The 14,305-nt window shown below is 40.5% G+C and overlaps 1 protein-coding gene across 9 annotated transcripts in view; it reads left to right on the top strand.

The window, feature by feature from the left end:
* The window catches only part of C8H10orf90 (chromosome 8 C10orf90 homolog), a 124,030-nt gene that overhangs the window by 60,581 nt on the left and 49,144 nt on the right, over positions 1-14,305 (top strand). The window lies entirely within an intron of this gene.

Here is a 14,305-nt window from a genome sequence, read left to right as displayed (position 1 = left end):
CACACTTTAGCCCCCTAATGTTAAACATTATTAAGAGAAGACTGTGTGGCTGCGGGACTTCTTCTGACATGTCACAGATTTGTTATTTGGTGCAATTAAAAAGGGTTGTAATGGAGAAAAAATCTTCAAGTAATTCTACTTTGACAGCTTGCTATTTAAAGAAAAGAAATTTAGGATTTGCATACAGTTATATAAAGGTAGGCTTTTTGATTGCTGAAAACTGTTTCTTAGACGTAAGGATATTTGGGTAATGTACAAAGATGGAGATCAGTGAAATGGAACTAAGACTGCATAAGGTATGGTAAATTTGTGGTCAGACTTCCTGACAAAGCAATCATGAGAATGGAAAAATACACATTTCTTCCATGGAACAGGAAAACCAGAAGGGAAATTGCCATGGAGGGTCCCCTCTTATAGCTGCTTTTAAATAAACAATAAAGATCAGCAAGATCTCTACATTATATGCCATAGTAAAGGTACCTTTAGTGCTGCATCAAAGATAAGAGGGTGAATTAGTTGACTGCCTTTGATACCTTCTTACCTTGCCACTGTATTGCGCTTTGGAATAATTGTGGTAAGCAGGGATAAAATGTATCTAGTTTACATTCATTTTTAGTTGTGGACCTATTAAATCCTCCTTTAAACAATGGCGTGGTTGTAGCTCAGTGAGAGATCTCGTGCTTTTCCTGCAGAGGTTTGCCGATTCAGCCCTGGCATCCCCAGTGAAAGAACCCTGGGTATCAAGAGTAAGAAAGATATATACCAGAGACATTGGAGAAGAAACAATATTAGACCATATGGACCAATAGTCATTGTGCACTATAAGACAATTTTATAAGTTTCAGAAATGTGGATGTGCCTCTTGAATGATTTTCATCTGGTAACTTCTTTTTTGCAACCTTATTACATTCTTTCATATCTGAAAGTTATAAATAGAACTAATTAATAATGACCCAAAAGATTGTGGTCTTTCTTGTTAGGATCAAAAAAATTAATGAGTACTCAATTACTTGTCAGCCATTTAGCAGTGATAGATGATAGGAAATGAGTTAATATTCATGAGACTTCATTAAAATTAGTTCTGAGTTATACCTTTGAATGAAAGACAGGAAAGATCTAATCTAATTGCATATAAAATGCAGCATGGTTCTACTGTCTAATAACTTAGACAATGTAGACTAATGTTGATTGTAAGAGATGAACGCATTCCCTGCGATACAGCATGTTTGAATATTTGTCCCCAAAGTAACACTGCTGTTTCATATATTGTTATCACGGTTGAGGTTTGGGGAGGGAAAAATGTGAAACATGAAAGCTGATGTGCTTACAGCTAGGTGATAATTAGTTATGGATAAGAAGAGAGGAAAGAAGTGTTGGAAGATATTTATGGAGACACTTAAACATAATGTTAACCATTTAAAAGCAGAGATCAAATTCTTTAAGAAGATACACAGCTTTCCAGGAGGTTTAGATCCAATGCATCTGAATGGCCCATTATGCACGAAGTGGAAAGTCTGCATTTGGGGTGGAATGGCGGCGGCTAAAATCACCAATTATGCACGCTGCAGGCGGCAACCTGGTGCAGAGTCAACGTATGCCGCCGAAAAAGCCACATTAGCGAGATGCGGAAGAAAGTGGAGCTTCCTGGGACCAGGGCGAAACCAGAAGCGACTCTGGAGTATCTGCGTGCATAATCGGATACTCTGGGTTTTGCCGCCGTTGTGTTCCGTCCCGTGCATAATCGGTTTGCTTCGCTTCTTCCTCCTCCTCGTTCTCCATGCCACCGTTTCAGCGGCCGTGCATAATAGGCCAATGTGCTGCTAAGGTACAAAACAGTGACCTGTTTAGCAAAGATCTGGTTGAAACTCCTTAGAATTAATAATGCAGAGCTTAGTAGCTTCAGAAACTACCTTATGTGTTTTCTGAGTGAGAAGTATTAAACTATTGAATATGCAGATATTTATACACAAGTGGGGAATTTATACAATTGCTTTTCATCCAGTGCTCTCCATTTAATTTTTATTGTCACATTTCTTGACAGTAGACTGCGCAGGTTGCAAATGGAGCTTGACTTACAATTGAACAGTGGAGCTTAATAGCAGGTGGCAGCTGAAGATCTGTCAATTAGGAACACATCTTGTGCTTTTGCAGAAGATATAAAGTGACTGATCGCCAAGGCCTGATCATTTTTGTATAGTATTGATAGATAGATTTTGCTGGCATGTAACTGTGAGAAGCAAATATAGAACTCAAAAGTGTTAATGGAAAAGCCCCATTTAATCAGAGAGTCAGGGTTATTGAAAAATATCTTTTCTTACAAGCAAAAACACCAGAAAGTCTGAATTTTGGTTCCTGAGAGTTTAAAGAATGAATAGTAACTTTTGTTTATCTGAAACTTGGAGGCAACTGAAGTGGAGGGAAATGCTGACATATTGGATTGGAACACAGATTGTTCTTAAAAATCTAGAGTCTGCTTTTCTTTGGAGGGCTTGGAGAGTGAGCTTTGCTTTTTTACACTCGTGTTTTAAGGGATCACCACCTTTATGTGCCCAGAAACTCTTCCATAAATCCTTACCTATCAAATTGCTTCCAGATTCTGTCCTTGATTAGAGCAAACCTAGAGCAAACCTTTACCCCCCTTCCCCCCCCCATCTCCTGCAACTATATGGGCAATACAGTCCTGAGGGCCACCTCCACCCCAGTGGGTGTCAGCCAGCAAACCTGTGGCAGTACCATTCCACTCAGTATTTCTAGTCCAAAACAAAACAGAAAATTTCAATGACAGTTTAAGATATATCTTAATTGTCAATGCTATTCAGACCAGTTTGAGTTAACACTTAGGGTTACGACCCATTCCTGCATCCTCACTATTTCCCTAGGCACCTGTGTTGGCTCATCTACTTCACTCAGAGATGTCAGAGATTGAACCTGGTGTATTTGAAGTATAAAGGAGGTAATCTACACCAGAGTTATTATCACAGTATTTATAACTTGAGTTCTGTATTGGCCACATTGCCATTTGGATGATGAAATTCTTACCAGGTGGGCTACATCTAGAAGAAGACTATTGTTATGGGCTGGAGGAAATTATTTCCATATTCATGCCAACATCACAATTTTATCACTGCAGATATCTCTGCCAAGTAAGTACCTGTCGTCACAACTGTTAGCTGAGCAATTATTGCCTCAGATATCATTTGTATCAGGGTTCAGTTTCTGTAAATGTTTCCATTTAGCTTGTTATTCCTACATTCAACAAAATACAAAATGGCATATTTGAATACATCATCATGTAAAAGACATAATCATGAATGTGAACTTTGTAAAACAAGGAAGACACTTAGACAGAGGAAGCTTGACTTGTACTTCAGTAGAACATTTCCAAGCCAAAGATTTGACCACAAAGCCATCACTTGGTCATGTAGGGATGATAATACAAATGCTTTCATCTTCATGCTTTCGGTTGATCTTTCATCGAGCAGTTGGTTGGTCTAGATGGCCTCTATGTCCCTTTACAACTCTATGATTCATTATTATGGAGACTACATTGACATCAGCTTCTTTTTATGCTTTGCTCCAAATGAATAATGTTTACTTCTCTGTCTAGTGTCTATCATTGTCCTTCCCTAAATAAGCACAGATTTGCTATAGATAAGAGTTAAAATCTGGGTACTGAAGTGTTGCTTACCCAGAGTCTAGGAAATACAGGGTCAGCTATACCAGATCTATGAGAATAATTGTTAAGGACAATTAACAATCAGGATAAGGTGATAAGGATAATTTAGTGAGTTTTTTTGGGGGGGGTTGTTTCAATAGAATAAGAACATGAGAGCTTATAGCAGTTTTTTATTTTACATATTGTTTTACAGATTGTATTTTAAAGTGAAGTAAAAAGAACTAAGAAAACATTTTTCATGTACTTTTTAATTATATAATGAAGATTGCTTTTAGAATGTAATTACTATATGCACCTGGATAGTTCTGCTAGCTTCTTGAATTTCATAATAATGTTGCTATAAATATAAATTAGCTGAACATTGAATAATTGCAAAGTTTAATTTGATATTTCTTCTGGTTGCTGTTCCATATCTTTAATCTTTTTTTTCTTTTAAGAATCATAGAATCATAGAGTTGGAAGGGACCTCCAGGGTAATTTAGTCCAACCCCCTGCACAATACAAGAACTCATAACTACCTGCCCACCCACTCACAATCTGCCTAAGTTCATAAAATCAGCATTTCTGTCTGATGGTTGTCTAGACTCTGCTTAAACACTTCCAAAGAAGGAGAACTCACCACCTCCCAAGGAAGCCTGTTCCACTGAAGATCCACTCTAACTGTCAGGAACTTCTTCCAGATGTTTAGCCGAAAATTCCTCAGTAGAACAGGCTTCCTTGTGAGGTGGTGAGTTCTCCTTCTTTGGAAGTTTTTAAGCAGAGGCTGGATAGGAGGGAAGGGGAGGTTATATGGTTTTGGTTGTGGTTCAGGGCTGTTTGGAAAATGAAAGCTCCCCCCTCCCCCCCAAAAAAAAAACTGGCTCTAAAATGACCAAAAACTGTTTGTGTATGTGGGGGGGGGGCAGTTTCCAGCCTTGCAAACACAAATAGGGACCCTCCAAAGTTCTATAGGTACTGCTTCCTGCCAATAACAAAGTTCCCGTTCATTGTGGGACATATCTATATAAGGGTAGGATAAGTGCACATTCTTTTTGTTAGCATTGCAGCTTTAGAAGAAGAGGGTATACTTGCAAAAGAGCTTTGCTGGTGGGCTTGAGGAGGATTGCTTATCTAGTTTACTCAGTCAGGGGCCAGAGGTTTGCTTTGTTCTGGGTTCCTCTAAGTTGTTAATTCGGTTTTGGTTTATTTGCTGTGAAGGGTGGAAAAATCAGGATTGAATTCTTCTTTCACAGTATTTGTGTTTAGCAGGATTTTCCTTTTGTCTGCTTCCTTGGTGGTTCCCCCCCATGTACATGCACAGACTTGCTTCTCCTTGGGGAGCGGTCTGTGTGAGTTAGCCTGTCCCCCTGCACCCACTCTGCCTTGGGGGATTTGTACCAGTCTCAGGGAATGACTTGGGGTGCCTAGCTTTTCACACTCCTGCTGGTATTGGAATTCTGGAATATTGGGAAATACTGATATTTATCGGGTTCAATACACCCAAACTAAAAAAAAAATGGGTGTGTCTTTGTTTTGCACACCCCTATTTAGTAGGGATGTCCTCTCCCTCTCCCTTCAACAGCTGGGAAGAATTGCTAGCATTCTTTTCTAGCCACGACTTTAAAGGCTGTGGTGTACAGAATGAGAAAGTCTCTTTAGCTTTACTTTTATCTCCTGGCTTTACAGAACCCTACAATTTAAAATCCTATGACTTCACTGGCAAGGGCAAAGGAAAGAATGAAAAAGAAATGCTTCTGGTCACCTATGAAAACATTAGATCCTATTTAGTGGCCATTTGGATTTATTATAATTCATTAACTGTAGCTGAATGCATGCAAGTAAAATTAAGTATGAAAGAGAAAAATGTGAACTGAAAATATTTTCCTTTGGGTACACTTGTAAACCTGAAATCAGTCTGTCTGTGAGCCTGTCTTTAGGTCAGGTTGCCAACTCCAGGTTAGAAAATTAGGGGAGGAGCTTCAGGAAAGCACTGATTGTGTTTCAGTGCCTGCTTCAGGTTTCAGATCCGGTCCCTTGCGGCTCGTGGCGGGTAACAGCGTCCCAAAATCCCCATTAAAACCCAATTAAAACAATAATAACGTTACCAATATTACTGACATGGCAAAGAACGGCAACTCAACTCCCCCCCCCTCCCACTACTAGCGGGTGGAGAGGAGGTCCTGATGATGTTTTACTTCGGGTCCGAATCCCGAGTCCTAATGCCCTTTTCATTGCAGTATGTTGTTGACACTTGGCTGATTGCATTGTGCATGTATGTGCATAATTTAACTTCCAGAAGACTAGCAGCATAGGATGGCCAGCAGAAGCCACGGAAACAGGATGGCAACAGTAGTAGAAGAAACATGAGATAACCATGAAAGGCATTATATCGGTGGATAGATCAAATGGGGTCTGCATTCCATCCTACCAGAGTGAGAAATCACATTGTGTTTCTTATGGGGCAGGGAGAGCAAGAGGAGAGATGAAGCTGCTCTTTTCAGCATCAGTCACAGTTCTGCTGGACCATATATTACTTGACTCGTGGTAGAGGGAGTTCTGTAGTCTTAATGCTTATGGGTCTGATCGCATTAATTGAAGATCTGAGATAGGGTTATTTGATCCTATACTGTGTTATAGGTCTGACGGTAGTTTCTGCTTTCTAGAGATAACTTTTACTGGGCAACCGTAAATTGGCTCCGTTCCCTTCACTTGGGTTGTCCTCCCTCCTACTTCCATGTATTCCCCTACTCCATATGCTCCTGCTGCTGGCACCACCACTCATTTAAAAGGGAAAGAGTAAAAAGTGCACCACAAAAAAGTCAGCTTCTCAACAGGAAATCCCAACTTGAATTCTTTGTGGCCATGATAATCTGGGTCTGCCCTGACTGTCTTATAACTTGATAGTTCAGTTTTTGCAATTTGGAATTAGCTGCTTTTAAAATGGAATTACATGTTTAACAATCACTTGTTAATGTTTTGGATATTTCTGATTAGCCTCCTAATAATCTGATATCCTCATCCTTGAAGCAATGGGTTGACTTCATTTTACCTGACCAAAAACAGTAAAACCAGAATGCACTGAGGATAATAATTATAATAAGGTTGTGTCATCTTCTCTACCAGCTGTCCAGTGCTAAATTGCTGATTCACACTCTTGGCACAAATTAGCATTATGTGTGCAGATAAGCAGCGTTTAGAGTTAATAGATTCTTAATGCTTTCACTGCCAGTAGGATTCCTTTCCCATAGAAATCATAGTTTGTTCAATATATGATATAATTCTTATCTCTTTGGTTTAAAATGAACAGATGCTGTTCTACTTATGCTATGCTTTGGTTTTTCCCAGGCTTGTAGTTGTCCCATTCACTTGTTGCTATTTTCTTTGGTCTTTATTTACTTTTCATCATGCCTAGATCAAGTTCTATTTGTTTTTGTTGCCCTGTTGTGACTTCTAAAGATACCCTACTGATATCTTCCACACTAGCTTTATTCTTGGAAGTTGGAAGGATTAATATGGACTGTTCCCCTCCCCTTTTAACAGGTTGATGAATACATTACATGCAGCATCTACATAAATATCTGGATGTTGTATCTAACTCTCCTTAACCAGACTATTCAAAGAAAGCTGGCATTTCAGAAATCAACAAATTATCCAGATGTTTCTTGCTAGTCAGTTTGAGATGGATACTTTCAGTGTTTGCAGTTTGTAAATGTGGAAACATTGAATGGTCTATATTATTCTTGCCTGGCTAATTAAATCTGCTAAAGAGGGGTTGACTCAGTGGATTGCTCAGATAACTCTTATTTTGAGAACGTTTAATATTTAAAGGAGATGGTTATAAGACCTCTGCAAAACAAAACAAGGGCATATCTGCACATCAGTAAAATTGGCGTTTTGCCAGTTAAATGGCAAAGCACTAAATGTTATCTTACTTCCCAGCCATTCCTCAGCTTTTCTGCTGTCTCACCTTGTCTGTCGCCGTTTTACACTTCTTACACTCCATGTGTGCTGCTGGAAATTGCAGATGAGAGCAACGCACCTTATATGTGACTGTCTTCCACCAGGCATCCAATCTCCTTCCTCCATATTCTATAATGGGAATTTTGGCATTTCTGCCTTTCCTGGGACCTGGGTAGGGTTGGGGTTTGAGGTAGAGCCTCCAAACTTTCAGGGTAGCTCTGGGGGGTTCTTCCCTGACTCTCCTCCAAATTTCAGAATGATTGGTCCAAGGGGTCCATGTCTAGGGGCTCCTGAAGAGGATGCCCTCATCCCTCCATTATATGCTAAAGCAGGGGTAGTCAACCTGTGGTCCTCCAGATGTCCATGGACTACAATTTCCATGAGCCACTGCCAGCAAATGGAGGGATGGGGCACCCTCTTTGGGAGCCCCTAGAAGTGGACCAATCATTATGGAATTTGGAAGGGAGTCAGGTAAGAGGCTTCTGGAGCTATTTGGAGAAATCTTCCAGAAGGTTTGGGGGTAGAATGCTCTCAATACATGGATTTATTTATTTATTATATTTTATATTTATATTTATATACCACCATCCCCAGAGGCTCAGGGATGGCACACATCACTCTATTTTTCCTTTCCATCAAACTCTAGGGAGCAAGGAGATTGTGAAGGACTGCATTTGGGCAAGATGAAAATCCAAACAAGATGAAACTCTTGTTGGCTATAAATTAAGGTGTTTTTTTATTCAGGTTACTGCCTAGATGAGGTTGCAGATAGCTTTGATAGCAGCAGTTAACATTCCATCTGCTGTCAACATTCCATCTCTTCCATAGCATATTTAGTCCTCATTAAGCTTCCCCCCGTTCAGTTTAATTTTCTGCACTAGGAACTTCGCTGCCCCAGCTCCTGTGTAGGAGCACAAATACGAGGTGTATGAGGTGTACTGGGCCAAGTGCTTCCCATGTGGGAACAGGAAGAGGTGGGGTAACCTGCTCAAACTCCAGCCTGCAGCCTGGTGTGAAGCCTCCAGTACAGAAAGTGACAATTTTTTCTGCATAGCTGAGGAGTATGTAGACCCCAGCTTTATCTGTTGTGTGACTGCTTTTTCACTCATATAGTGGCCAGCCAGTTTAGTACTAACCAGAGTGATATAATTATGAGCAGGACTGAATTTAGGCTGCTTTGTATGCAAAATTGGAATCTTAGAAACGAAAGGTCAGTTCATACATGCCTATGTAATCACTTGATTTCTAATCACTTGATTACACAATACTTGACTGATTTTATTTTTTATTTATTTAATTCATTTAGACCCCAACTTTTTCCTCAAGGAGGACACAAAGTGGCTTACATCATTCTCTTCACCTCCATTTGATGCTCACAACTTCCCTGTCAGGTAAATTAGGCTGCGAGAGTATGGCTGGCCCAACTTCACCCAGTGAGCTTCCATCTCACAAATTGGGATACAAATCTGGGTCTTACTTATTTAACCACTACTCCATACTATATGAAATTACTCCACAGAAAGGACTTAACATTAGGCAGCATAGAAAAGTTGTGTTTTATTGGTAGACTGAATTTTCATTCACATTTGTAGGGCTGGCTCAAGTGCTTTTCGTGCCCTAAGCCAGATTCCAAGGGATACACACTGATACGCTGGCCCACCCCTCTATCTAGCCTGCACTCATGCCTCTTGTTGTGGCACACAGCAGCCCAGAACTGCTGGTTCAACTAGCTTCCAGGGCCTGAGAAAGAAAGCCCTGACCCAGGCACAGCAGTGTGTTGGCCATATGGCTGCTTCTTGGGCCACAGCCATCCTCTAGGCCCCGATGGAAGGCTTTGGCCCTGGCCTGCTCATAGCTGTAGTGGAGCAGGCACAGTGCCTGGAGTTTGCTACTTACTGTGGTGCCATATTGCCATTCATGGGTTGGGAGCAGGGTAATATGGCCAGCTAATCCCACCATCCTATATCAGAGGGAGAATGGTGCACTGGGCACTTGCCCTGCACATGTGTATGTTATTCTTAATGTTATAAGCAGTAAATGACAAAAATGCATATATGAACACACTTAGCTTTCCATACTGTAATAATTTTCATTATTCCAAATGCATTCCATAGTTGTTCAGTCCTCAAGATATAAAAGCAACACTGTGAGGCAGCAGGCAGCCCTAAGGTCCTTTCAGTCATTTGTTGCTTAACTGGTTAAGTTCTGCCATGAACATGGGGCTTATTTTGGCATCAGTTCTTCTTCTTGATAGCTTTAAATTAGCTGCTTTATAGCCTGTGAGCAGCTGCTCAGATAAGCTGGCTACCCATGAATTATCAACCAGGTAATGTGGCCTAGGAAGTGGGGGGGGGGGAATCAAAGAGTTAGAGAGAGAGAGAGGGAGAGAGAAATAAGCCCTGCATTTTATCAAGGGAGTGAATTTATAAATGGGCAATTTGGAAGTGATGATACTGGGCAAGGATATACTGCTACTTGAGTGGAAGGAAATAGAGTACAAACTAGCTTGGAGATTATAATCAGAATAATTTTCTTTTGACAGGAGGATTCAATCACTGCACCTCACTTCACCAATGCAATACAGAAAATGGGCCTAGGTTTTTCTAATTCATAGCAGCATTGACGTATATTTCAGTTGATATCTGCTGACCGGGTACCATTGAAGGCAGTGGTGCTGAAGAAGACTTGGTGTTTACTCATTTTGTTCCATTTTATTTATAAAAGGCCTTTCTCACTGAGACTCAAGGCGGATCACGCAGCATAAAAGCGCTACCACAAACAGGAAGGCTCATCCAATAAACAGTGTGATAGGGAGATAGCAGAAGGAGAATCAGGCTGCAGAGTGATGACTGACAGCGCACCAGCTTCTCTGAGTGGCTCTTGGAGAGAGGGCCCTCCTCCCCAAGGGCAATCAGAGGGCCAACATGTTGTGAGAGGGACTCTGCACATTTTATTATATAGGATAAGCTTTCATCTCATGTATAATGCTAGTAAAATGTCCAAATTTTAATAGTAGAATCAGAATCATAAATTGTTTATTGGCATATAAAACTAACACAGTAAAATTAGGATTAAAAGGCATCAAAGTTGAATAAAATGACACAATGAATACAAAGAACATGCAACAAAAATAATGGATATGTTACAAGTTATCCCTAACACTTATCCTGCTGCAATTTCTCCTCTGGACCAACCCCAGGCCACTTGGCCCTGCGAGCCCATTTGCCTCCCCCCGCCAGGTCGGCCCTAACCATGGGGTGTTCGATACCCCCGACTGAACCCCCCCAACAGGCTCCATCCCATGCTGGAACCACCACCCCTCATCTGTGACCGATTCATACAAGCAGGCCAACATATTTTTTTCTGAAACACCTCAACAGCAATCAATACATAACAGGATGGGTGGTGGGAAGTGCTCCGCTTGGCTGCTCTGGGGGAAAGAGGCTGAGATCACGCATGTGATCCTTTTATAAGGGTGCCTTGAGCCTGCCCCATGTTGCCTCTATGTGTGGTGCGTCTTGTGCTACACCCACTTTTCCCGCCACTAGAGAAGAGCTGGAAGCGCGCCTCCCTTGAATTTTGTGTAAAAGATAAAATTGTGGAGTCCTATTTTCAGTTTGTGGTTTTTTAAAAAAGTAAATCTAAACAGATATCCTGTAAGTAAAGTTAATCAAGAATACTGGTCATCTGTCTCTTAATCTTAACAATGGGATCTTCAGAAATTTCTTATTCCTGCAAACTGTTATTTAATTGCCAGTACGCCTACTTGAAGTAATCTTGTTTATCCTACAGAACAACAGCACTTCCTTTGCAGGTTTGAAAATAAGGTTTCTCTTAATGGCTCTATATACACTTCTGTCATGTCCAGCAGTTTGATAGATTCCAGTAAAGCTATCGGTATGTGAATAATCTAACTTCACTTCAAACTTTTCAATGTAGATCTATAAATGAGTCGTCAGTGATACCCTTTTTGCTTAACAAGAATTTTTCTTCAAAAAAATTCAGCAAAAACCTTCATAACCTAAGGACTAGCTGCCTGAAAATGTCTGCTTTTGTAAAAGATTATGTTGGCTGCATTATAAAAGAGGTTTCTATTCTACTGCATGATCAAAACGCCATTTTGGGGAAGGCCACAAAGATAGTCCAGGTTATGACTAGTTATCTTGAAAAAGAAAAAAAATAGCTTGTGTTTATTTGAGATACATAAACTTGGGAGAATTAATTGGTGGGAGAGCTTTTGTGTTTCCAAAAGAAACAAAGGGATAGAACTAAATTTCTACAAAATTGAAGGGCTTGGTGGAAACATATCTCCTCCACATTTTTCTTGCAGCTCTCTTGTGCCCCCATGAAAATCTGCTGAAGGGGTCCATTTTGAACAGAAAGCCATGCAACATTGGGTGGAGAGTTTCAGGATGATAGGGAAGCAAGTGTAGAATCCAAACTCACATTGCTAAGACAAGAGAGAGGGCATTTGATGTTGCCCAGGTCTCACCATCTGTCAGTTACCCATGCCATATAGCAGCTGCCCCCAACCCCCGGTCCGGGGACTGGTACCGGTACCGGTCTGTGGATCAGTCGGTACCGGGCCACTGCTGCTGCTCGTCCACCTCCCCGGCTGCTGCCTCGGGGGCTGCACTGTCACTCTGCTGCTGGCTCACCTTTGGTGCTCTCTGGTGGCCGCCATGGTTGGGGCTCCCCCTGCTGCTGGCAGCACCCCCCAGCGGGTGGCAGGAAGTCAGGTAAGGAAGTGGAGCAGTGGCTCGAGCAGTGGCAATGTCCCTCAGCAAAAAAATTTGTCAAGCGTTGACCGGTCCCCGGTGATAAAAAGGTTGGGGACTACTGCCATATAGTGCTTGCTCAGGAAGATTCAGCTTCAGCTTTTCTTAGCAGTTACTGCTAAATGAAGGAAAACATGGGAAAGATCCAGTCCAGAGATATTTGGCCCCAACCCAGGATGTTTAGAATAACAGTTTGAGAACTCTAAATAACTTGAAAATCAGAGTGCACTAAGAAACTGTATAGGTCATACAGTTTATAAATTTTGTTTTTCTTTATACATACATACATACATACATACATACATACATACATACATACATACATACATACATACATATATACATATACATATACATATACATATACATATACATATACATATACATATACATATACATATACATATACATATACATATACATATACATATACATATACATATACATATACATATACATATATATATATATATATATATATATATATATATATATATATAATCTCAACCTCTTATTAATGGAAGCATCCTGCCTTTTCTCTTAGCTGTTTTGTTCTCATACATTTCCTGCTGCATTAGACTGTCATGTCTTTTTTCATTAGCTTGAAAGCCTTTCTGAAACTAGGATAATAGCAAAAGCCTATCTCCATCCAATTGCACTTCTAGCTGTTCTCTGCGGGTTGCATATATTTCCAGTTTGTTGCTTGGAGAGCTAGAAATACCACTCTAGATAGTCCTAATGAGAGATACTTTCTTTATTCCCTAAACATTCCTTATTCCCCAAAGAACAGACTGAAAATGTTCCCAGAATATGTAAAAGTGAATGTTATGATTCTCAGCTTCCTGAGCAGCTTTCTGCTCTTTTGTTTCCTGTACATTATTTGCATCTGCATGCTTTATCATAACATAACTAATTGACAGCCATTTTGCTTTATTTCTACTATATAGGAAGGGAAGAGCCAGGTTTTGGTCATTAATCAGTAAAATAAAATATTTACCCAATGCAACTGCACAAATTACTCTTGTGTTTGCCAGGTATGTGACACTAACTGGGATATTTCCAAGTGTCACCACTGTAGCATTACTACTTGAGAGCTAAAAAGCCACTGGATAGTTTGCTTCATTTTGTAGCTATCAATGAATGCATGTTGTTTATCTCTTGTCCGGGTCAATTCCTCATGGATCTGTTAAATTTAATTCTTGCCAGAGGGGGAGAGCTACAGTCTGCTAAAGACTGAAAATGTAAACCTTTCCTCACTAAATTTAAATGTTGAGTGCATTTATATTAATAGCCAGATGAAATTTTAGAACCGTTTCATTTCACAGACTTTTAGGTACTTAGGAACAGGTTTTCTTTCGGTTAAAAGTGGAGGCACACTTTCAGAAACACTTCAGCCATCAGGCAGTCATAAAAACTTGACAGATATTCTTAATCAACAGTTGGGATGATGACCAGGCATCTTCCTTGCAACGGCCAGAAAGCCCCAGTTAAGTGCTACCTTCTGGTCTCTCACTTCTTGCATTCTTTTCTGGCAAACCAGTGGTAATGCTTCTGGGACTGGGAGTCCCTTCCCAACTGTCAACCATAGTGCAGAGTGTAGCAGGGAATCCCAGTACATTTATATTGCCACCATCAGAGTGATATCATCGTCTGTACTTTGGCAGAGTGATGGGAAAAAAATCAATGCTTCACAGAGTCTCCTCCCTCTAGGGGATTAGAATAGCACATCCAACATGGTGGCTTAATCTTTCAAGTCACAACAGCATCTCTTGTAGCACATGGTTTGGGAATTGTTAATCTATCTGAAAATCCCAGTTCTCCTCCAATATTCACTTTGGTCTTTTGCAATCTTATGTCCCATTGCCTCCCTGTCTGGTTTCCTACCTCTGGTATTTCAGCACTTTCTATTACT

This window comes from Paroedura picta, chromosome 8 (genome assembly GCF_049243985.1).
Source record: "Paroedura picta isolate Pp20150507F chromosome 8, Ppicta_v3.0, whole genome shotgun sequence".
In the NCBI taxonomy this organism is placed as follows: Eukaryota; Metazoa; Chordata; class Lepidosauria; order Squamata; family Gekkonidae; genus Paroedura; species Paroedura picta.
Note: the sequence above shows the minus strand (reverse complement) of the source record. Positions and strands in the feature narration are given on the sequence as shown.